Source organism: Oncorhynchus keta, chromosome 1 (genome assembly GCF_023373465.1).
Source record: "Oncorhynchus keta strain PuntledgeMale-10-30-2019 chromosome 1, Oket_V2, whole genome shotgun sequence".
Lineage (NCBI taxonomy): Eukaryota > Metazoa > Chordata > Actinopteri > Salmoniformes > Salmonidae > Oncorhynchus > Oncorhynchus keta.
Genome location: NC_068421.1, coordinates 46,855,625 through 46,881,949, shown reverse-complemented (window position 1 = coordinate 46,881,949; position 26,325 = coordinate 46,855,625).

Here is a 26,325-nt window from a genome sequence, read left to right as displayed (position 1 = left end):
CAACTGCTTTAAATGCTAGTAAAACTAAGTGCATGCTCTTCAACCATTTGCTGCCCGCACCCTCCCACCCGACTAGCATCACTACTCTGAACGGTTTTGACTTAGGTATTTGTAGTTGTCCACATATTCTAGGTGTCTGGTTAGACTGTAAACTCTTCTTCCAGACTCACATTAAGCATCCCCAATCCAAAATTAAATCTAGAATTGGCTTCCTATTTCACAACAAACCCTCCTTCATTCATGCTGCCAAACATACCTTCGTAGAACTGACCATCCTACCGATCCTTGACTTGGGCGATGTCATTTACAAAATAGCCTCCAACACTCTATTCAGCAAAATGGATGTAGTCTATCACAGTGCCACCCGTTTTGTCACCAAAGCCCCATATACTACCCACCACTGCGACCTGTATGCTCTCGTTGGCTGGCCTTCACTACATATTCGACGCCAAACCCACTGGCTCCAGGTCATCTATAAGTCTTTGCAAGATAAAGCTCTGCCTTATCTCAGCTCACTGGTCACAATAGCAACACCCACCCATAGCACGAGCTCCAGCAGGTATATTTCACTGGTCATCCCCAAAGGCAACATTTCCTTTGGCCACCTTTCCTTACAGTTCTCTGCTGCCAATTAAAAATCATTGAAGCTGGAGTCTTATATCCCCCCTCTCTAACTTTAAACATCAGTTGTCAGAGCAGCTTACCGATCACTGTACCTGTACACAGCCAATCTGTAAATAGCACACCTGTCACGGTTTTCATATGGTGAAGAAGAGTCGGACCAAACTGCAGCGTGTCGATTGCGATCCATGTTTATTTAGACAAACGTAAACACGACTAAACAGGAACACTACAAAAACAAAAACAGCCTATACTTGTGTCAACGAACATCAAACAAGGACATCAAGACCATCACCCACAATACAACCAAAGAATATGGCTGCCTAAATATGGTTCCCAATCAGAGACAACGATAAACACCTGCCTCTGATTGAGAACCACTTCAGACAGCCATAGACTTTCCTAGAACACCCCACTAAGCTACAACCCCACTAAGCTACACACCACATACAAAAACCCATGTCACACCCTGGCCTGACCAAATACATGAAGAAAAACACAAAATACTTTGACCAGGGCGTGACAACACCCAACTACATCATCCCCATATTATTTCTTACCCTCTTGCTCTTTTTTGCACCCCACTACTTGCACATCATCATCTGCACATCTATCACTCCAGTGTTAATGCTAAATTGTAATTATTTAGCCTCTATGGCCTATGTTCTGCCTTACCTCCCTACTCTTCTACATTTACACACACTTTACGTATATTTTTCTATTGTGTTCTTGACTGTACATGTGTTTATGTGTAACTCTGTGTTGTTGCTTTTGTCGCACTGCTTTGCTTTATTTTGGACAGGTCGCAGTTATAAATGAGAACATGTTCAGTTTTGACTGAAATCTGCTTGAAAATGTATGACAGGTCCTGGAAATGGTTGTTTAGCAATGATCAACAACCAATTTGACAGAGCTTGAATCATTTTGAAAACAACAATGGGCAAATTTTGCACAATCCAGGTGTGGAAAGCTCTTAGAGATTTACCCAGAAAGACTGTAATCACTGTCAAAGGTGATTCTAACATGAAGATGTATTAGTGTTTTAGTTTTCATATATATATTTTTTTACAAATGTTAGATTTTTTTCCCACTTTGACATTACAGGGTATTTTGTGTAGATCGTTGACAAAAAAAGACAAATAAATCCATTTTAATCCCACTTTGTAACACAACGAAATGTGGAAAAAGTCAAGGGGTGTGAATACTTTCTGAAGGCACTATGTCATTCCCAAGACTGTGCCCTCAGCCAGGATCCACTCTTCTCCATAGACACGCCTCCTCAGCTATGCACTTTGTATGTTTTGATTAGTATCAAGTAAGTATGATAGTACTTTCACGAGCGACAGAGCTGAAGATTTTATACATGCGGAGCACTCCGTTGTTTGATTATTGATGTGTGAAACTACTGATTGATTGAATATTTTTTATTTTACCTTTATTTAACTAGGCAAGTCAGTTAAGAACAAATTCTTATTTTCAATGACTGCCTAGGAACAGTGGGTTAACTGCATATTTGTACCTTGTCAGCTCTGGGGTTGAACTTGCAACCTTCCGGTTACGAGTCCAACGCTCTAACCACTAGGCTACCCTGCTAAAGCTAAAGCTATTAATTGCTGCTGCAGAAAACAATATTTGCAATCATGTTGTTTGCTTGTTATTTCCATGCTCCAACCCTGTTGGTAAAACCTGTGTGCTTATTGCTTAGATAGTATTGTTATTTATTAGTGAGCTAAAATTATAACTTATAATCATGATACATTGTGATTGAATTACAGCCTAAAAGATTGTTTCAGTCTCTGTGGACTTGTTCCTATTCAAACCATTGTTGAATTTGCTCTGTGTTATCCCTTCAGGATGATGAGATCTATCATGAATTTCCTATTGTTGATTCTCCTCGGACTGGCAGACTCTGTTGGTGCGACTGAATACCCCTCTCCAACTGGAGATCAATCACTTTAAATTGCATTTGAGTATTATTGAAATAATGTTACAGGTTAATTAGTGGCTATTTCAGATAAATCTGCTCTTATACAAAGTCATTTAAATGTGTAACTACAATTAAGTTGTTTCTTACAACTCTTTTGCATCTTTTCCAGGAACGAATATGGCTCTGGGGTAAAGGTACCCAGTCATCAATATTGGCTTTTTATTATGCTCTAAACGCCATTGTTGGGAACCGTGACAGTGTTTTGGCACATTGCTCCTGCAATCACACTGAGATTGAACCTAACCCATGGTGGTGATTGGACCTGCTTAATACCTACAGTGTTCTCCATCACCATCTCCAACATAATTGATTGTTGTTCCAGCAGACTGAATGGAGCTGAGATCTGCATCAGAGACTCTGTGTCATGACCTGATCTGTTTCACCTGTCTTGGTGATTGCCTCCACCCACCTTCAGGTGTCTCCTGTTTTCCTCATTAGTCCCCGGTGTATTTATCCCTGTGTTTCCTGTCTCTCTGTGACAGCTTGTCTTGTTTTGAAAAGTCAACCAGCATTTCTTCTAGCTCCTATTTTTTTCTCCAGTCTCTGTCTTTTCCTAGCCCTCCTGGTTTTGAGCCTTGCCTATCCTGACGCCGAATCCGCCTGCCTGACCACTCACCCATTCATTTCTAATGACTTGGTTACAGTGAAGACAAACACAGTGATGACTAGAGAGCACTCTTGGCCAGACAGGCAGAGAGGCAGGGAGGTGGTGAGTGGTACAGGCAGTGGGTCGTAGCCCTCAATATGCCAGACACCCACCAAGCTGCCCAGACTGATGGATGGACAAACAGGCTAGCACGCAGCTAGACAGACAGACAGACAGACAGACATATAGAGTTTATCGCAGATGCAGCGAGATACTTATGTTTCTAGTTCCAGCAGTGCAGTAATACCGAACATTACAAAACAATGCACACAAATGCATTGCACACAATGCACCCCCAAAATAAAAAAACTATGTAAGAGTCAGAAATATACTATATATAACGGTGTGTAAAGACAGTATGGACAGAATATGAAGAGAAGATGTGTATACATCAGTATTTAAATAGGATGAGCCTTGACTAGAACACAGTATATACACGTATGAAGTGGGTAAAACAGTATGTAAACATGATTAAAGTGACCCGTGTTCAATGACTATGTAAACAGGACATACAGAGAGCTGGCCCTGGCCTGCTGGATGAGTGTTCTTTGCCCAAAGAGAGCCCTGCTTCTCGCCCCAGATCAGACCAACAGAGAATTAATTGGCTCATTTACCAAGAAAAACACTCTAATCACTTGGTTTCCTCTCATTAAAAGTTAATTAGTTTGACACGAGTTTCCTGCAGAAGAAAGTATTGGCCACTTAGAACTCATTAGAGCTAAGGGAAAACATCACACTGAAGAGCTGGTTGGAGATGGAGAGTGGAACGCACGTATGTCCACACACAAATCAAATCAAATTTTATTTGTCACATACACATGGTTAGCAGATGTTAATGCGAGTGTAGCGAAATGCATGTGCTTCTAGTTCCGATAATGCAGTAAAAACCAACGAGTAATCTAACCTAACAATTCAACAACTACTACCTTATACACACAAGTGTAACGGGATAAAGAATATGTACATAAAGATAAATGAATGAGTGATGGTACAGAACGGCATAGGCAAGATGCAGTAGATGGTATCGAGTACAGTATATACATATGAGATGAGTAATGTAGGGTATGTAAACATAAAAGTTGCATAGTTTAAAGTGGCTAGTGATACATGTATTACATAAAGATGGCAAGATGCAGTAGATGATATAGAGTACAGTATATACATATGAGATGAGTAATGTAGGGTATGTAAACATTATATTAAGTGGCATTGTTTAAAGTGGCTAGTGATACATTTTTTACATCAATTTCCATTATTAAAGTGAGCTGGAGTTAAGTCAGTATGTTGGCAGCAGACACTCAATGTTAGTGGTGGCTGTTTAACAGTCTGATGGCCTTGAGATAGAAGCTGTTTTTCAGTCTCTTGGTCCCTGCTTTGATGCACCTGTACTGACCTCGCCTTCTGGATGGTAGCGGGGTGAACAGGCAGTGGCTCGGGTGGTTGTTGTCCTTGATGACCTTTATGGCCTTCCTGTGACATAGGGTGGTGTAGGTGTCCTGGAGGGCAGGTAGTTTGCCCCCGGTGATGCATTGTGCAGACCTCACTACCCTCTGGAGAGCCTTACGGTTGTGGGCGGAGCAGTTGCCATAGCAGGAGGGGATACAGCCCGACAGGATGCTCTCGATTGTGCATCTGTAGAAGTTTGTGAGTGCTTTTGGTGACAAGCCTAATTTCTTCAGCCTCCTGAGGTTGAAGAGGCGCTGCTGCACCTTCTTCACAATGCTGTCAGTGTGGGTGGATCATTTCAGTTTGTCCGTGATGTGTACGCCGAGGAACTTAAAACTTACTACCCTCTCCACTACTGTCCCGTCGATGTGGATAAGGGGGTGCTCCCTCTGCTGTTTCCTGAAGTCCACGATCATCTCCTTTGTTTTGTTGACGTTGAGTGTGAGGTTATTTTCCTGACACCACACTCCGAGGGTCCTCACCTCCTCCCTGTAGGCCGTCTCGTCGTTGTTGGTAAACAAGCCTACCACTGTAGTGTCGTCCGCAAACTTGATGATCGAGTTGGGGGTGTGCATGGCCACGCAGTCGTGGGTGAACAGGGAGTACAGGAGAGGGCTCAGAATGCACCCTTTTGGGGCCCAATGTTGAGGATCAGCGGGTGGAGATGTTGTTACCTACCCTCACAGCTTGGAGGCGGCCCGTCAGGAAATCCAGTACCCAGTTGCACAGGGCGGGGTCGAGACCCAGGCTTGATGACGAGTTTGGAGAGTACTATGGTGTTAAATGCTGAGCTGTAGTCGATGAACAGCATTCTCACATAGGTATTCCTCCTGTCCAGATGGGTTAGAGCAGTGTGGTTGCGATTGCGTCGTCTGTTGACCTATTGGGGCGGTAGGCAAATTGGAGCGTGTCTAGGGTGTCAGGTAGGGTGGAGGTGATATGATCCTTGACTGGTCTCTCAAAGCACTTCATGATGACGGAAGTGAGTGCTATGGGGCGGTAGTCGTTTAGGTCAGTTACCTTAGCTTTCTTGGGAACAGGAACAATGGTGACCCTCTTGAAGCATGTGGGAACAGCAGACTGGGATAAGGATTGATTGAATATGTCCGTAAGCACACCAGCCAGCTGGTCTGCGCATGCTCTGAGGACGCGGCTGGGGATGCCGTCTGGGCCTGCAGCCTTGCGAGGATTAACACGTTTCAATGTTTTACTCACATCGGCTGCAGTGAAGGAGAGTCCGCAGCGGGCCGTGTCAGTGGCACTGTATTGTCCTCAAAGCGAGCAAAGAAGTTGTTTAGTCTGTCTGGGAGCAAGACATCCTGGTCCGCGACGGGGCTGGTTTTCTTTTTGTAATCCGTGATTGACTGTAGACCCTCTTGTGTCTGAGCCGTTGAATTGCGACTCTACTTTGTCTCTATACTGACGTTTAGCTTGTTTGATTGCCTTGCGGAGGGAATAGCTACACTGTTTGTATTCAGTCATGTTTCAGGTCACCTTGTCCTGGTTAAAAGCAGTGGTTCGCGCTTTCAGTTTCACGCGAATACTGCCATCAATCCACGGTTTCTGGTTTGGGAATGTTTTAATAGTTGCTGTGGGTACGACATCGCCGATGCACTTTCTAATGAACTCGCTCACCGAATCAGCGTATTCGTCAATGTTGTTGTTGGACACAATGCGGATCATATCCCAATCCACGTGATTGAAGCAGTCTTGAAGCGTGGAATCAGATTGGTCGGACCAGCGTTGAACAGACAGAGCACGGGAGCTTCTTGTTTTAGTTTCTGTCTGTAGGCTGGAAGCAACAAAATGGAGTCATGGTCAGCTTTTCCGAAAGGAGGGCGGGGGAGGGCCTTATATGCGTCGTGGAAGTTAGAATAACAATGATCCAGGGTTTTACCAGCCCTGGTTACACAATCGATATGCTGATATAATTTTCTGTTTTCAGATTAGCCTTGTTAAAATCCTCAGCTTCAATGAATGCAGCCTCAGGATATGTGGTTTCCAGTTTACATAGAGTCAAATAAAGTTTGTTCAGGGCCATCGATGTGTCGGCTGGAGGGGGAATATATACGGCTGTGATTATAATCAAAGAGAATTCTCTTGGTAGATAATGGGGTCGACATTTGATTGTGAGGAACTCTAAGTCGGGTGAACAGAAGGACTTGAGTTCCTGTATGTTGTTATGATCACACCACGTCTCGTTAATCATAAGGCATACCACCCTCCCACCCCACTGCTTACCAGAAAGATGCTTGTTTCTGTTTGCGCGATGTGTGAAGAAACCAGCTGGCTGCACCGACTCCGATAGCGTCTCTCGAGTGAGCCATGTTTCCGTGAAGTAAAGAACGTTACAGTCTCTGATGTCTCTCTGGAATGCTACCCTTGCTCGGATTTCATCAACCTTGTTGACAAGAGACTGAACATTGGCGAGGAGTATGCTAGGGAGTGGTGCGCAATGTGCCCGTCTCCGGAGCCTGACCAGAAGACCTCTTCGTTTTCACCTTCTACGGCGACGTTGTTTAGGTTCGCCAGCTGGGATCCGATCCATTGTCCTGGGTGGAATGCAAAACACAGGATCCGCTTCGGGAAAATTATATTCCTGGTCATAATGATGGTGAGGTGACGTTGCTCTTATATTCAGTAGTTCCTCCCGACTGTATGTAATGAAACCTAAGATTACCTGGGGTACCAATGTAAGAAATAACACGTAAAAAATGGAATACTGCATAGTTTCCTAGGAACGCGAAGCGAGGCGGCCATCTCTGACGGCAGGCTGCGCAAACTAATACACTAACACACAGTCACACGTACACAAGGTCACATAATCTCAGCAAAAAAAAAAACGTCCTCACTGTCAATAGCGTTTTATTTGCAGCAAACTTAACATGTATTTGTATGAACATAACAAGATTAAACAACTGAGACATAAACTGAACAAGTTCCACAGACTAACATAAATTGAATAATGTGTCCCTGAAAAAAGGGGAGGTCAAAATCAAAAGTAACAGTCAGTATCTGGTGTGGCCACCAGCTGCAATAAGTACTGCAGTGCATCTCCTTCTCATGGACTGCACCACATTTCTGGGGGGAATGGCCCTCGTCCTCACCCTCTAATCCAACCGGTCCCGGACGTGCTCAATGGGATTGAGATCTGGGGTCTTCGTTGGCAATGCAGAACACTGACATTCCTGTCTTGCAGGAAATCACACAGATCACACAGAATGAGCAGTATGGCTGGTGGCATTGTCATGTCAGGATGAGCCTGCAGGAAGGGTACCACATGAGGGAGGAGGATGTCTTCCCTGTAACGCACAGTGTTGAGATTGCCTGCAATGACAACAAGCTCAGTCCGATAATGCTGTAACACACCACCCCAAACCATGACGGACCGTCCACCTCCAAATTGACCCCATTCCAGAGTACAGACCTCAGTGTAATGCTCATTCCTTCGACGATAAACGCAAATTCGCCCATTACCCCTGGTGAGACAAAACCGTGACTCGTCAGTGAAGAGCACTTTTGCCAGTCCTGTCTGGTCCAGCGACGGTGGGTTTGCGACGTTGTTGCCGGTGATGTCTGGTGAGGACTTGCCTTACAACATGCCTACAAGCCCTCAGTCCAGCCTCTCTCAGCCTATTGCGGACAGTCTGAGCACTGATGGAGGGATTGTGCGTTCCTGGTGTAACTCGTGCAGTTGTTGTTGCCATCCTGTACCTGTCCGCAGGTGTGATGTTTGGGTGTACCGATCCTGTGCAGGTGTTGTTACACATGGTCAGCCACTGCGAGGACGATCGGCTGTCCTTCCTGTCTCCCTGTAGTGCTGTCTTAAGCGTCTCACAGTACGGACATAGCAATTTATTGCTCTGTGTAACAATCTGGGTGTAGTGGGTGCGAAGTCAGGTGCAGGAAGCAGAGAGTTCAGGGTAGTGCTATTTAATGCACAAACGGCGAACATAAGCCACCCCACGAAAACACAGGGTGCACACAAAACAAATGCCCCAAACACGGGGACTAAAACAGTCCAGCAAAAACCCACGAACAGGAAACACGTTAACCTCAAACGTGCACACTAGTCACACAAACAATCCCGCACAAAGAGCAGGCCAATAAAGCCCAACTAATCACCAAATAAACAACAGGTGTAACCAATAAACAGAGAAGGAGGGGTAGGAGTCGTGACACCTTGGCCACATCTGCAATCTTCATGCCTCCTTGCAGCATGCCTAAGGCACGTTCACGCAGATGAGCAGGGACACTGGGCATCTTTCTTTTGGTGTTTTTCAGAGTCAGTAGAAAGGCCTCTTAGGTGTCCTTAGTTTTCATAACTGTGACCTTAATAGCCTACCGTCTGTAAGCTGTTAGTGTCTTAATGACCGTTCCACAGGTGCATGCTCATTAATTGTTTATGGTTCATTGAACAAGCATGGGAAACAGTGTTTAAACCCTTTACAATGAAGATCTGTGAAGTTATTTCGATTTTTACAAATTATCTTTGAAAGACAGGGTCCTGACAGGGTCCTGCTGAATTTACAAGCGCACGCATGTGCACACACACAATCATCATTAGACATTCATAAAAACATATTTAGGGTTGTCAGATAGTAGAAAACAAACACATTGAGCATAGTGAGGGGTGGACTATCGTCACGTTCACTGTTTTCAAACTCCCTGAGCCAAGGCGCATCGTGCATGTAATTTTACATTTCTTTTAATCGTTGTGAAACCTTCACAAAAAAGAGCAGGTAAACAGAAACAAACATGACGCAACCGTGGCGCACACAAACATATTTACGTTTAGGCCTGGCTCGCCGACTGCGAGCCAGGCCTAATCGCCCAACATCAATGCCTGACCTCTCTAATGCGCTTGTGGCTGAATGGGAGCAAGTCCCCACAGCAATGTTCCAACTTTTAGTGGAAAGCCTTCCTGGAAAAGTGGAGGCTGTTATAGCGGCAAAGGGGGGCCTAACTCCATATTAAACCCCATGATTTTGGAATGAGATATTTGATGAGCACTTTTTCATGTAGTGTATGATTTGAATTCGACAGGCAATTGGCGATGTTTGAGTAGCCGCTATTCAATTGCTTTAATGATTTAGGCAATTACTTTGTACAATGTGGCAGCCCAACACCAGATCCTGACTATTCGCTTGTTTCTGGGTTTGAAGTTGGAGGGTGTTTGTTTGTGTGTGCGCGAGCGTGCATGTGTGCGTGCATGCGGTGTGTGAGTATGTGTGTGTTTGTTTACTGGGCTCAGTAATGTGTACTTGTTCACAGACACACATGGCTGAAGCCCAGTATTCCCACAGCTCCACTCAAAACACAACAACTGTGCTGTAGAACAGATCAAGATTTTACTAGAGTGGGGAACATACTGCATCTCAACTTTACTGTTTCATTTCGCTGTTCTTCATGCCCTATCACTGGTATTCATATCGTCGTTGCTGCGAATACACAGTCCCCATTCTTCTCACAATCTCCCATCTCACATTTTACTTTCTCATTCCCCCCCAAAAAATATTTATTTACCTAACTCTCACCCCTCTCTCGCTCATCATCCTCACCATCATTCCTGTCATTCTCTCACCCTCTCCTGTCAATCCACACACACTCAGAAGAATGTTAGTAATTATAAGTATGAGCCTCAGACTGCTCGGCACAGATTTCCACTCTTTAAACACAATCAATAAACCTTGTCCTCACAACACCTGCACACATCACACACACGCACGTGCACATGCACTTGTACACACTCACACACACTCCTTATTTTCCTCTTTCCTTATTTACCCTCCCTCCTTCCATCCTCCCGTATGTTACCAGATTAGTCCAACCAGCTCTCACTTCCTCTTCTTAATGAATCATGAAGTTTGACATTTACATGCTAATAACATCTGTTTTGCAGCTAGCGGGGAGCGGGGGAAAGCGCTAGCATTTGTTTTCTTTTAATTAGGTAGCTCGGTTCCCGAAGCAAGGGGCTAACTTAGGCCCGGGCCACAGAAACAGGGCAGAGAGGAACCGTTTAGTTCCAGCATTCATTAACAGGTGGGCGTAAGACGAATGGTCACGGGACACAGATGGAGACGGCTCAGGAAACATACAGCCTGGCGCAGCGAAATTAAGCACAATGATAGGAAACGTCCAGGAGAAAACAGCAATAGCCGTTGTGCTGAGAGAGTGGGAAAGGGAGAAAAGGAAAGAGGTAAAGGAATTGAGAGAGAGAGAGAAAGAGAGAAAAAGCAGCAGCTGCAGTGGTGCTGACAGAGGGAGAGAGACTTAAAGAGAGGGAAGGAGGGAAATAAAAAAAATAAAAAGAGAGAGGGGGAGAGGGGGAAAGTGCTGGAAAACCAGTGCAGACTACTGGTTGAATCCAGACTGGCATGTAATATGGAAGAGAACTTTATTTTGGGAGCATGACAGAGTGTATCCTATGAGTCTGTATTATGTCCTGATGTGAAAAGGGTCAGACTAGATGAGAAAATGGAGAGTCCTGTCTGTGAGCAACCAGCCAACATACAGTAAGTTGTTTTTTCCCCAAATGACACCCTATTCCCTATATAGTGCACTACTTTTGGGCCCATGGGTGCCTGCTTGGGGCCCTTTTTAGGGCCCATGGGTGCCTGCTTGTGTGTGTGTGTGTGTGTGTGTGTGTGTGTGTGTGTGTGTGTGTGTGTGTGTGTGTGTGTGTGTGTGTGTGTGTGTGTGTGTGTGTGTGTGTGTGTGTGTGTGTGTGTGTGTGTGTGTGTGTGTGTGTGTGTGTGTGTGTGCACGTGCATGCATGCGTGCGTGCGTGTACATATTCCTATTTCCTATCTATGTGTGTAATATTTGTGGATGAGGTTGTCATTGAGGTGTGGGTGTGTCACTGTGTGTGGGTCTGTGTCCTAGCGTCGCAGACATAATAGTCTCATCAGACAGAACCTTTGTGGAGTCAATATCAAAGCCCTCACCTCTGGTGGCTGACCTTTCACAGCAGCCAGCCAAGTCCTCCCAGAGCTCAGCTGCAAGGGGATGATCAATCCCCCCCCCTTCCCCCCCCCCTCGTCCCCTTCCCCCCCTCCCCTGTCACCGACAGCAAAGCACAAAGCCAATCACACCGACAAGCCCGGGACACCTCACACACCTGCTGATGAAATGTCACAGGAGAGGCCATGTCAGGAGAACCATTGGGGGGTTGTTGTGTGTGTGTGTGTGTGTGTGTGTGTGTGTGTGTGTGTGTGTGTGTGTGTGTGTGTGTGTGTGTGTGTGTGTGTGTGTGTGTGTGTGTGTGTGTGTGTGTGTGTGCGTGTGTGTGTGTGTGTGTGTGTGTGTGAGATGGATAGGTTTTCTACTGCTTCGTATTGCTCTGATGAAGAGCCTGTTGAAGCAAAATCTTTACACTTCATACTCAAATTATACGTTTCAATGAATCCTAACTTCAGATCTATCAGTGTACCTTTCCTATTCCGACAAATCTCTTATTGACATCAATGCACCATTAGGTAGTACATGAGTTACTATGTACGGCCCGTATTTATAAAGTGTTTCAGAGTAGGAGTGCTGATCTAGGATTATCTCCTACCTGTCTATATAATCTCATTCATTATGATCTAGAATGGCAAAACTGATCCTAGATCAGCGCTCCTACTGTGAGACGATTTCTGAATACAGGCCTCAAACTCAAGTTAGGATACAGCCTATGGCTATATATGATTAGCTTTAATAATGGGTCGAGTGACATGTGTTTAATCATAACCCCAAAATATAAGCATATGTTGTTTCCTGCTGGAGGTTAGCCAATGACGTGTCCTTCCCAGAGTTACTACATTGTCGTTCTTTGTGAGGGAAGTTCCATGCCAAGAAAAGCCTTTGGAGCTGATCCCAGCGACATGTTCGACAGACGAGCCTGCGCTCCACTGCCAAACTCACCTGTAACGCCTTCACCTGTAGACCTGACCCCTCCTTCGAGCACAAAGGCCTATCAGCACCTGTCTAAGTAAGGCCCTCTGTCGAATCAAAGCAGTTCTCTCTACCTGAAAGAAGATGCATGGTTGGAGGAGGCTCAACATATACCACGGGCTCCACAACAAATGTTTGGGAAGAGAAACTCCATTTTATGTACCTTCAGCTCCCCAATTTTTATTTTTATTTTACCTTTATTTAACCAGGCAAGTCAGTTAAGAAGAAATTCTTATTTTCAATGACGGCCTAGGAACAGTGGGTTAACTGCCTGTTCAGGGGCAGAACGACAGATTTGTACCTTGTCAGCTCGGGGGTCTGAACTTGCAACCTTCCGGTTACTAGTCCAACGCTCTAACTACTAGGCTAGCCCTGCCTACCCCTGCCTACCCTGCCGCCCCTAATATGGTGTCCATATTAGGACAGCCTCAAAGCTGAGTGACGAATGAGACTTGGGAGGATGGCAACATGAGACTATGATTTATGAAAGCATTTGAACTTACCGTGATGGGCTTTCGTGACTGTCCAGGACACCATACCATAGGATGCGACCGATCAACCAGCCACACACAACCACTCTCTTTTCACATACTTTTAGTAAGATTATCACCAGTATATTACATATTGACTTGATTCATTTCAGTGATGTGGTATTGCTTTGGCGAACATTGGGTTCTCCTCTCCGTCTGGCATGAAGCTAGTTTGAACAGAATTGAAGTGGAATGAACATTGTCTTCTTAATATCTTGATGGCTTTAGAATTTGGGGCTTGTGTTCAATTCTGGTTATTCAATTGAGGAGGCAGTGCTTTGCTAAGCAATATTGTGGCAACAACAGTGCAGAACAGTAGTCAAGAGTCTCCTAGTCCTACAGCGTGTCTTTGACTGTGTGGATGGGAGGGAGGCCACGCCACATTAGCACGATGAAGAGTGAAATTAGCAGCTCAATTACAGATACTGACCTGCACTACCGTACACAAATATGCGTATGAGGTAGAGAATGTTAAACCATTTTTTTTAATGATTTCATTCACAGCATGCATTATGTAAACTCAACAAGAGGTCACGGGATCTCCAGGGTAGGGTGGAGGAGCGGGGAATGTGTCTGAAACATTTTATCACATGAATATAACCTCAGCTTTCACCCCTCATATGAGCATTATTGATTTGTTGACTTTAAAGAGGCCCTTGAAATGCTTCAGATAGGGAACGATACAGCCCATTCTTCGGGGAGAGTGGAGGCACTGGTCCAACTGTGAATGTCTCCAAGCATGCTACAGGCAAGAGAGAGAGAGAAAGAGAGAGACAAAGAGAGAGAGAAGACAAAGAGAGAGAGAGTGAGAGCGAGAGAGAGAGACAGAGAGAGACAAAAAGAGAGAGTGACATGTAGAGAGATGGGTGAAAAAAGAGAGGGAGAAAGAGAAAGAGTCATAAGGAGAGAGAGTGAGTGTGTATGTGAGAGAGAAAGAGTCATAAGGAGAGAGAGTGAGTGTGTATGTGAGAGAGAAAGAGTCATAAGGAGAGAGAGTGAGTGTGCATGTGAGAGAGAAAGAGAAAGAAAAGAAGAGAGGAAGAGAACCCTATGAAACCCAGAGTTTCCGAGACAATAGGAGTTGCCTGCACAGTTCCTTTCTTAACAGTAAAGGGAATGGGTAGCGGCCCAAGCCGTTGCAATATCCATGCATTTGACAGAACTCAGGGTATATCATGCTTATTGCATTACGTGAAAAAAGGGAAAGGGTAAAAATAATCAAAAATGCATCAGAAATAATGCACTATTCAGAGTCTATCCATCATTGTTTCGCCACCCTCGATCCTTTACGAGAAGTGAGTGAGCGAGGGGAGGGGGCCACTCCGCCGTCTTTGCGAAGAGACGCTCGCCCTCGCTCAGGCAGCCGAAGAGGAGCATAGGTAATTAAATTGCCTGTCGCTCTCTAAGAAATAAAATGAATGAAATAAATGAATCTATTGCATTATGCCACAATTGTGACCCGAGGAAAACTAATGGTGGAATAATTGTTTTAGCTGCACCCCTCCCCTCCCTCCCTTTTGGACCCCCCCCCCCCACCCCCCCTCCACACACACACAAAAAAAACGGGGACCACTTCAATGCATATGCTACTCTTTAGTCTTACCGTCCATATACACAAACCCAGCAGAATGTCTTACACCAAGTTCTGTTTTCATATCCCGTTCAGACTGTATTATGGTCTATGGTTAGAAAAAGGCTATTTTAATTGGGTGTACCTAGTGCTGTTGATATTCTATCATCCTGACACCATGAACCACAGTCTGTTTTCTCTCTTTGCTGTTCATAAATGCCTCCGAGTGCCTCTGTCCAGAGAATGCCTGTGCTTTGTAGTTTGTTGACTGTAAAATGCTTTAAAAAATGGTCCTGGAATTGTGAGCAAAAAGGAATCTAAATAAAAGATCAAACCGAGAGCTTTCAGCTATAACCAGCAGGCTCGTAGTCAGAGCAATAACTTCACCCCACATCGTCGTGCATTAGCTTGACACTGAGTAATACCAGCAAGCCCTACACAGGTAGGTGATCATAGCGCACTTCACTTGAAAGCATACATTCCCCTCTTGAAGAATTCTCCTTGATGACCTGCTCCCTCAGGTAAGACTATTCAGATTCGTTGTGAGAGCACGTAAGACGTCGTAATGTGTTGGAAACACTCCAATCCACAAGGATAACAGCTGCGTTCATAAGATGAACTGACTCAAACTTGTATGCTGTCCACATTAGGACGCCTTGCAAGCCCCCTTGGCCCTGGTTCCTGGTCTGACCAATAGATGGCAGCACTCAGCTGTGCTTCTGCTCTGCTCTGCTGTGGATCTGTACAGGCAGGCAGGTCCGTTTATGTAACTTGGCAGTCTACAGCTGACACACAAAATCACACACAAGGCATAGAAAGAAATGGTGCCAGCGTATAAAATACCTTAAAATAGGTTACTAATGAAAGTCAAAATTAAAACCCAAAGAACCTGAGTTTGATCTGTTAAGACCATAACTTGCTCATAACGCATGTGAAACTCAAATTCTTAAGAAAATCTCTAATCGACATCAGTTTGGTTACTGCAAAAGTGTAGTAAAGTAAGAAGTAAGAATCCCAATCAACAGTTGTCCACTCCTGACCTTTGACTACTCCCTGACCCCAGCTCTCAGTCCTTCACACAGCAGCATGAGCACGGTCAACTCCTGACCTTTGACTTCTCACTGACCCCAGCTCCCAGTCCTTCACACTGCAGCAAGAGCACTGCCTGTTGACACTGTTTGACCCTGCACTGATGCATGGACTCACAAACACACGCACATAGATGCCCAGAGGGACCACCGCAAACACACACACACACACACACACACACAAACAAACAAACTTACTTGTAAATGCACACGCACACGTGGAAGATGATTTCTGAAACTTTTCTATTGATTAGTGAAGATAGCACATTTTTATTTTGGTGTTTGAACGGGGAAGTGGATTTCTTCCTGTTCCTCCTGTTATTTGATTTCCTCTTTTACAAAGGCGATAGTCGGAGAAAGAGCTCATGTTGAAAGAATGCATGGAACAAAATAAATACCCTTTCTGTCTCTCTTCAGGGCAGCATAGTGCCCTGCCTACAGTGCCTCGGACTTGAAGCCTGCTCCATCTTTTTCTTTACTGCTTTTTCTACTTCTTTCTTTTACTACCACTACTTTTATGATACCCATCAGTGTTACATCAGACAGTGCCCCCCCCTCCTCCTCCTCCCACATGAATCAGAGCTACCCCATGAGGAGCAGCACACCTCTCCTTACTGTGTAATTACAGACGGGCGCTAATCAGGGCAGCCCGCTGGTGCTGGGGGAGGCGAGAGCAATGGGGAAGAGAAGGGAAAAGTGTGGGGGGGCAACAGAGGTGTTAAGAAACCTTCCTGCTGCTCTTTTTGTTCCCTCCCGCGGTTAAAACAGAAGAGGCGCCCACGATGCCGCGGCCCCGAACCAGGGTAGTAGCACCGCCGTCGCTGCCACGGACGCCCCTGGGTGCGACTGCCTGAAAGGTGTCTCTCTCTCTCTCTCGCTCTCGCTCTCTCTCTGTCTCTCTCTGTCTCTCTCTCTCTCTCGCTCTCTCTCTCTCACTCTCTCGCTCTCTCGCTCTCTCTCTACTACAGACAGAGATATACACACACTTGCATACACCCCTCTCCTAGGGATATTAAAAACACACTCAGGCACCATGTAGACATATCATCTGAATACCAAAGCCTTGTTGATTAGCATAAAGAGGCCTTCCAGTCATAGGGAGGTGATTTGACATTTGGCATTGAAATCAGCACCACCTCGCCTCACGAATATATCTAACAGCATTATACATTTATTTTATTTTAAGATAGAAAGAAACTGGGAGTTGGTGGGTTGGTGGGTAGTTACCCCCGGTGCATGGCTCAGAGCAGACTTTTGTTTCCTTCTGGTTAGTACACGTACAAAGACACACTAAAAGGAGACAGAAAGAGAGAAGCATTTGTTTTTCCTAAGGATGTCAGCTTCTGCTTTTCAAAGAGTTCACTTGTGTGTTTGTGCAGGGGAACATTACTTTTGGCTATTGATGGGCTCAATCCTAACTTTATAAAGTTCTGATGCTGTGGCATGCATATATAACATGTATAACGAATATCAAGTGTTGTTGTAAAAACGTTCAACATTTGAATCACTCCATTGTCAGGGTTTCTCTTTATCCACCCCGGGGGAAAATGCACCCTCTCGTCTGAAACTGGATTTCTCAGGCTGATGTGTGGGCTTTTTGCCTGTTTCTCTGTTCTTCAAATGAAATGTCGAAGTTTACTCTTGACTGCCAGTCATGTGGTCTGCCCTCTTCTGCTCTGAGTTAGTGAACACTACCCATAATCCCGATATGGGATGCGTCCCAAAACCGCTTGTTGCGCCTTTGCCTCCTGTGGATTAGGTCCAGCCAGAGCATGGTTGTGTGACAGTTGGAGCAGGATCTATAGATCCACGGCCTCTCTCGGCCCAACTCTACCCAGGGCCACCATCTCCAGTGTGGGCAGACCTTGAGAGGCTTCCTCCCTCCCTCACCAAGTCAACATGTTTCCGAAAGAGCCATATAAACAAGCCCTGGACCACAGCAGAGAGAGAGACAGAGACTGAAAGCCTCTAATTGCCGGGAACAGTTTTGAATCAAATGGAAATATGAAATAAATCACCAGTGACTGGCGAGCCGTGGGTTTTTCATGAGTTTGTTGTTGTTGTGGCAGATTCTGAGGGTGGAGTTGAAAGAGTCAGGCTAACGAAGTACGACTGCTTTTATTATACAACGCCACCCATTGTTTCGGCTCTTTTTGATGATAATCTTAATATAGGTGACCTCCGGAAAACAAAACATGAGGCAACGATTCACAAAACACAAAATAACTGAAAATCCCAATATCTCTGGAAAGAGAGAACAAGTGAAAGAGCGGGAGGATAAGGTGAAAGAAAGAGGGAGAAATAAATCCACAAAGTGCAGATGAAGGAGGGAGGAAGGAGAAGACGGATCGAGAAAAATACCAAAATAAAAAAACGACTAAGTCGTTCTGTTGTGTAGCCTGTAATGGAAGACATGAATTAGCACTGTAGTGTGCGTTCTGTTGTGTAGGTGTGATAGAACAGCAATAACATGTCATTAAGCTTTGATGGTTACACAGCTCACTTGAGCTGCATACTCGGCTCGGGCCATAGACATGACGTGGCACTGGTAGCTCTAATTTAAGGTAGTCCACACTGTGGGTCGGGGAGAATGTGTGGATAGAATTGGGACTAGGCCCCTCGTCATTATCACCACATCTCTCTCTCCCTACCTCTGTATTTTGTTCTCTCTCTCTCTGCTGGTACTCCAAGGGCTCCATGCCCAGCCTGATTTGTGTATTCAACATTACAGTTCAAATAAGCATGTGGACCTTGCTCCACTTTTCCAGCATTTGATCAAAAACGAATATATCTAACCGAACGAGAACTCTGACGTGCCACCCAAAGAAAACACTGGGCTCAAAAAATGTGTTTGAGGTTCAACATTTTAAAGTGCAGATATGGAGCGGAGGCAGGGAGAGAGACCCTGGTTGGCTAAGGAACAGAGACTGTGTATACTGTGTGTGTGTGTGCGTGCGTGCGTGCGTGCGTGCGTGCGTGCGTGTATGCATGAACACGTGTGTGTGTGTATGGTTAACATGGTTTTAAGGAGCCTGTTACTGTACCATCATCAGTGTAGGAATGTTTACAGTGCATTGCCTTGTGAGGACTCATTTAGTCTTAATCCAAGATCAATTCTTCAGCTCACCTCTCTCTCTCTCTCTCTCTCTCTCTCTCTCTCTCTCTCTCTCTCTCTCTACATCTTGGCTTGTCTTACTCGGGCAGAATTTTTTTTAAGAATATCAAATTAAAAATCTATGTTCTGACCGATGTTATGAACATTTTTACATCACTGTAAACATTTATTAAACACACAAGTAATCTGACCTGCCTTTTGGATTTCTCCACTCCTCTGAAAACCACTTTCTGGCTGGTGATAGAGTGCTGTTGTCAGCTTTACCCGTGTCTGATGTTTCTCCCCCTCTACTAACAGACCTTTTCATTTCCTTTATGGAAAATCTGTTATTTATAATGTTAGAGAGAGAAAGAGAGTGAGAAGGAGAGAGAGAGAAATGTAGAGAGGGAAAGTGCCAGTGAGGGGAGGAGGGAGAAAGGAGCAAACCTTGATTCACACCATATTGACATTCCATCTGGTTGTGGAAAGGATCCAGTCTTGAGTACATGCCAGCCATAGTCTCAGTCATTGAAAGCTGCTGTGAGGATAGAGGGAAGAGGATAGATGGAAGAGAAGTGATGGAAGAGTAGAGAGGTAGAGGAATAGGGGTTGCTACATTGAGAGTGATGGAGAAGAGAATGGGCTAGAGAACAAGGTCTATGGCAGAGGCGGGCAACCGTAACCTGCGGGAGCCAGTGTGGGTGCAGGCTTTCGCTGCAGCCAAGCAGTAGCCCATCTGATTTTGCTGGTCGACTGATCAAAGTCGTCGATGAAGACTTGTGAGTTGTAGATTCAGGCGTGTCAGGCCATCTGCTTGGCTGGAGCAAGACCCTACACCCACACCGGCCCTCGTGAGGTAAAATTGCTCACCTTGTGCACTATCGAGTTCCTGTAATACAGTGTGCTATGGTTACCATTCAGTTCCAGACAGATTAGTAAAGCAGCTGAACAACAATACCTTCTAACATGGCGCATCATTGGCTAATTATAAAATGAATGACAAGCGGTCTGATGACAGTCGGCAGACATAATTCAGTCCTATAGCCCTACATTCAGCCTGACCCTCACATATTCCACCTGTCGGTAATGCTTATATGACAAGAAAGCTGATTCGCTCTCGGAAAAACATCAAATGTCAAAAGAGCTGTCACGCGCTTAGGTCGGGAGGCACTTCAATTAGAATGCACAAAGTAAACCTCTTACCCTGAAAGTGACATTTCTGTTGATCTTGCACATTTCCTTTTCCCATTGATGTCTCTCTGAGAGAGGGAGAGGGGAGAGAGAGGGGAGGAATAAGAGGGAGAGGTGGACGGGAGAGAGGAGAGAGAACGACGGGAGAGAGAAAGGAGAGAGAGGAGAGGGAACTAAGCCATCTGAGGAGAGGAGATGCATTTAGGTCCTTTACGGTATCTATCCTGCTTTATCTACTACTCCTCCTTCTCTTCCTTACTCTCCTCTTTCCAGCATTTACAACATGGAGGAGGTGTCTGAAGAAGATGAGAGGTGGAATGAGAATGAGTCATGATATGACGTGCTTCTACACCTGCATTGCTTGCTGTTTGGGGTTTTAGGCTGGGTTTCTGTACAGCACTTTGAGATATCAGCTGATGTACGAAGGGCTATATAAATAAATTTGATTTGATTTGATTTGATGGCATGAAGGAAAATAGAGATACAGTAAGTATTCAGACCCCTTGACTTTTTCCACATTTTGTTACATTGCAGCCTTATTCCGCGATTAAATTGTTGTTTCTCCTCTTCAATCTACACACACTAATAACAAAGCAAAAACCGGTTTTTAGACATTTTTGCAAATATATTACAAATTAAAAACTGAAATATTACATTTACATAAGTATTCAGACCCTTTACTCAGTACTTTGTTGAAGCACCCTTGGCAGCGATTACACCCTCAAGTCGTCTTGGGTATGACGCTACAAGCTAGGCACACCTGTATTTGGGGAGCTTCTCCATTCTTCTCTGCAGATCCTCTCAAGGTTGAATGGGGAGCGTCTTGACTGTGTGCTTCGGGTCATTGTCCTTTTGGAAGGTGAACCTTCGCCCCAGTCTGAGGTCCTGAGTGCTCTGGAGCAGGTTTTCATCAATGATCTCTCTGTACTTTGCTCAGTTCATCTTTCCCTCAATCCTGACTAGTCTCCCAGTCTCTGCCGCTGATAGAATTCCCCACAGCATGATGCTACCACCACCATGCTTCAACGTAGGGATGGTCAAAGGGTCTGAATACTTTCCGAATGCATTGTAGATAGAGATATGGCACCCATAACCTATAGAGTGCACTATTTTTGACCAAGTCCCATATTGTCCAATGTTGTGCACTATATAAGGAATAGGGTGCCATTTGGGATGCACATTGATGTTTTGGCGGGGGAAAGGGAGGGAGAATGAGGAAGTGTAGGGACCAAAATCGATCCATACCATAACCCCCTTACTTCCATGCTCGATGCACTCCCCTTTCACCTTCAGCCCTACCACTTCCCCCTCTTACCTCCATCTCTAGTGCCCAAAATCAAATCAAATCAAATTTATTTATATAGCCCTTCGTACATCAGCTGATATCTCAAAGTGCTGTACAGAAACCCAGCCTAAAACCCCAAACAGCAAGCAATGCAGGTGTAGAAGCACGGTGGCTAGGAAAAACTCCCTAGAAAGGCCAAAACCTAGGAAGAAACCTAGAGAGAAACCAGGCTATGAGGGGTGGTCAGTCCTCTTCTGGCTGTGCCGGGTGGAGATTATAAAAGAACATGGCCAAGATGTTCAAATGTTCATAAATGACCAGCATGGTCGAATAATAATAAGGAAGAACAGTTGAAACTGGAGCAGCAGCACGGTCAGGTGGACTGGGGACAGCAAGGAGTCATCATGTCAGGTAGTCCTGGGGCACGGTCCTAGGGCTCAGGTCCTCCGAGAGAGAGAAAGAAAGAGAGAATTAGAGAGAGCATATGTGGGGTGGCCAGTCCTCTTCTGGCTGTGCCGGGTGGAGATTATAACAGAACATGGCCAAGATGTCAAATGTTCATAAATGACCAGCATGGTCAAATAATAATAAGGCAGAACAGTTGAAACTGGAGCAGCAGCACGGCCAGGTGGACTGGGGACAGCAAGGAGTCATCATGTCAGGTAGTCCTGGGGCATGGTCCTAGGGCTCAGGTCCTCCGAGAGAGAGAAAGAAAGAGAGAAGGAGAGAATTAGAGAACGCACACTTAGAAGTACTCCAGATATAACAAACTGACCTAGCCCCCCGACACATAAACTACTGCAGCATAAATACTGGAATGCTGAGACAGGAGGGGTCAGGAGACACTGTGGCCCCATCTGAGGACACCCCCGGACAGGGCCAAACAGGAAGGATATAACCCCACCCACTTTGCCAAAGCACAGCCCCCACACCACTAGAGGGATATCTTCAACCACCAACTTACCATCCTGAGACAAGGCTGAGTATAGCCCACAAAGATCTCCGCCACGGCAACTCACTCAGGTGACGCACATGAGAGAGCCCCAGTAAGCCAGTGACTCAGCCCCTGTAATAGGGTTAGAGGCAGAGAATCCCAGTGGAAAGAGGGGAACCGGCCAGGCAGAGACAGCAAGGTTCGTTGCTCCAGAGCCTTTCCGTTCACCTTCCCGCTCCTGGGCCAGACTACACTCAATCATATGACCCACTGAAGAGATGAGTCTTCAGTAAAGACTTAAAGGTTGAGACCGAGTTTGCGTCTCTGACATGGAGCTCTATAGGAAAAAGCCCTGCCTCCAGCTGTTTGCTTAGAAATTCTAGGGACAATTAGGAGGCCTGCGTCTTGTGTCCGTAGCGTACGTGTAGGTATGTACGGCAGGACCAAATCAGGGAGATAGGTAGGAGCAAGACAATGTAATGCTTTGTAGGTTAGCAGTAAAACCTTGAAATCAGCCCTTGCTTTGACAGGAAGCCAGTGTAGAGAGGCTAGCACTGGAGTAATATGATCAAATTTTTTGGTTCTAGTCAGGATTCTGGCAGCCGTATTTAGCACTAACTGAAGTTTATTTAGTACTTTATCCGGGTAGCCGGAAAGTAGAGCATTGCAGTAGTCTAACCTAGAAGTGACAAAAAGCATGGATTAATTTTTCTGCCACATTTTTGGACACAAAGTTTCTGATTTTTGCAATGTTATGTAGATGGAAAAACGCTGTCCTTGAAATGGTCTTGATATGTTCTTCAAAAGAGAGATCAGGGTCCAGAGTAACGCCGAGGTCCTTCACGGTCTTTTTTGAGACGACTGTACAACAATTAAGATTAATTGAAAGATTCAACAGAAGATCTCTTTGTTTCTTGGGACCTAGAACAAGCATCTCTGTTTTGTCCGAGTTTAAAAGTAGAAAGTTTGCAGCCATCCACTTCCTTATGTCTGAAACACATGCTTCTAGCAAGGGCAATTTTGGGGTTTCCCCATGTTTCATTGAAATGTACAGCTGTGTGTCATCCGCATAGCAGTGAATGTTAACATTATGTTTTCGAATAACATCCCCAAGAGGTAGTGAGTTGCTGCGTAACAGCCTTCTCTAAAATTTTTGAGAGGAATGGAAGATTCGATATAGGCCGATAGTTTTTTATATTTTCTGGGTCAAGGTTTGGCTTTTTCAAGAGAGGCTTTATTACTGCCACTTTTAGTGAGTTTGGTACACATCCGGTGGATAGAGAGCCATTTATTATGTTCAACATAGGAGGGCCAAGCACAGGAAGCAGCTCTTTCAGTAGTTTAGTTGGAATAGGGTCCAGTATGCAGCTTGAAAGTTTAGAGGCCATGATTATTTTCATCATTGTGTCAAGAGATATAGTACTAAAACACTTGAGCGTCTCTCTTGATCCTAGGTCCTGGCAGAGTTGTGCAGACTCAGGACAACTGAGCTTTGAAGGAATACGCAGATTTAAAGAGGAGTCCATAATTTGCTTTCTAATAATCATAATCTTTTCCTCAAAGAAGTTCATGAATTTATCACTGCTAAAGTGAAAGTCATCCTCTCTTGGGGAATGCTGCTTTTTAGTTAGCTTTGCGACAGTATCAAAAAGGAATTTCGGATTGTTCTTATTTTCCTCAATTAAGTTAGAAAAATAGGATGATCGAGCAGCAGTAAGGGCTCTTCGGTACTGCACGGTACTGTCTTTCCAAGCTAGTCGGAAGACTTCCAGTTTGGTGTGGCGCCATTTCCGTTCCAATTTTCTGGAAGCTTGCTTCAGAGCTCGGGTATTTTCTGTGTACCAGGGAGCTAGTTTCTTATGAGAAATGTTTTTAGTTTTTAGGGGTCCAACTGCATCTAGGGTATTGCGCAAGGTTAAATTGAGTTCCTCAGTTAGCTGATTTTTTGTCCTCTGGCGTCTGCATCTGTCCTCGTGCTCCTAGGCCTTAGTGCTGCTTTTGATACCATCGATCACCACATTCTTTTGGAGAGATTGGAAACCCAAATTGGTCTACACTGACAAGTTCTGGCCCCGCAGACAGAGGGAATCTGGAAGGAAATCAAGGAATCTTTGTGTTGTCTGTGAATTTATAGCACGACTTTTGATGTTCCTTGGTTGGGGTCTGAGCAGATTATTTGTTGCAATTGCAAACGTAATAAAATGGTGGTCCGATAGTCCAGGATTATAAGGAAAAACATTAAGATCCACAACATTTATTCCATGGGACAAAACTAGGTCCAGCGTATGACTGACAGTGAGTGGGTCCAGAGACATGTTGGACAAAACCCACTGAGTCGATGATGGCTCCGAAAGCCTTTTGGAGTGGGTCTGTGGACTTTTCCATGTGAACATTAAAGTCACCAAAGATTAGAATATTATCTGCTATGACTACAAGGTCTGATAGGAATCCAGAGAACTCAGTGAGAAACGCTGTATATGGCCCAGGAGGCCTGTAAACAGTAGCTATCAAAAGTGATTGAGTAGGCTGCATAGATTTCATGACTAGAAGCTCAAAAGACGAAAAAGTCATTTTTTTTTTTGTAAATTGAAATTTGCTATCGTAAATGTTAGCAACACCTCCGCCTTTGCGGGATGCACGGGGGATATGGTCACTAGTGTAGCCAGGAGGTGAGGCCTCATTTAACACAGTAAATTCATCAGGCTTAAGCCATGTTTCAGTCAGGCCAATCACATCAAGATTATCAGTGATTAGTTCATTGACTATAATTGCCTTTGAAGAAAGGGATCTAACATTAAGTATCCCTATTTTGAGATGTGAGGTATCATGATCTCTTTCAATAATGACAGGAATGGAGGTGGTCTTTATCCTAGTGAGATTGCTAAGGCGAACAACGCCATGTTTAGTTTTGCCCAACCTAGGTCGAGGCACAGACACGGTCTCAATGGTGATAGCTGAGCTGACTACACTGACTGTGCTAGTGGCAGACTCCACTATGCTGGCAGGCTGGCTAACAGCCTGCTGCCTGGCCTGCACCCTATTTCATTGTGGAGCTAGAGGAGTTAGAGCCCTGTCTATGTTGGTAGATAAGATGAGAGCACCCCTCCAGCCAGGATGGAGTCCATCACTCCTCAGCAGGTCAGGCTTGGTCCTGTTTGTGGGTGAGTCCCAGAAAGAGGGCCAATTATCTACAAATTCTATCTTTTGGGAGGGACAGAAAACAGTTTTCAACCAGCGATTGAGTTGTGAGACTCTGCTGTAGAGCTCATCACTCCCGCTAACTGGGAGGGGGCCAGAGACAATTACTCGATGCCGACACATCTTTCTAGCTGATTTACACGCAGAAGCTATGTTGCGCTTGGTGATCTCTGACTGTTTCATCCTAACATCGTTGGTGCCGACGTGGATAACAATATCTCTATACTCTCTACACTCGCCAGTTTTAGCTTTAGCCAGCACCATCTTCAGATTAGCCTTAACGTCGGTAGCCCTGCCCCCTGGTAAACAGTGTATGATCGCTGGATGATTCGTTTTAAGTCTAATACTGCGGGTAATGGAGTCGCCAATAACTAGAGTTTTCAATTTGTCAGAGCTAATGGTGGGAACCTTAGGCGTCTCAGACCCCGTAACGGGAGGAGTAGAGACCAGAGAAGACTCGGCCTCTGACTCCGACCTGCTGCTTAATGGGGAAAACCGGTTGAAAGTTTCTGTCGGCTGAATGAGCGACACCGGTTGAGCGTTCCTACAGCATTTCCTTCCAGAAACCGTGAGAAAGTTGTCCGGCTGCGGGGACTGTGCCAGGGGATTTATACTACTATCTGTACTTACTGGTGGCACAGACGCTGTTTCAGCCTTTCCTACACTGAAATTACCCTTGCCTAACGATTGCGCCTGAAGCTGGGCTTGTAGCACAGCTATCCTCGCCGTAAGGCGAGTACAGCGACTGCAATTAGAAGGCATCATGTTAATGTTACTACTTAGCTTCGGCTGATGGAGGT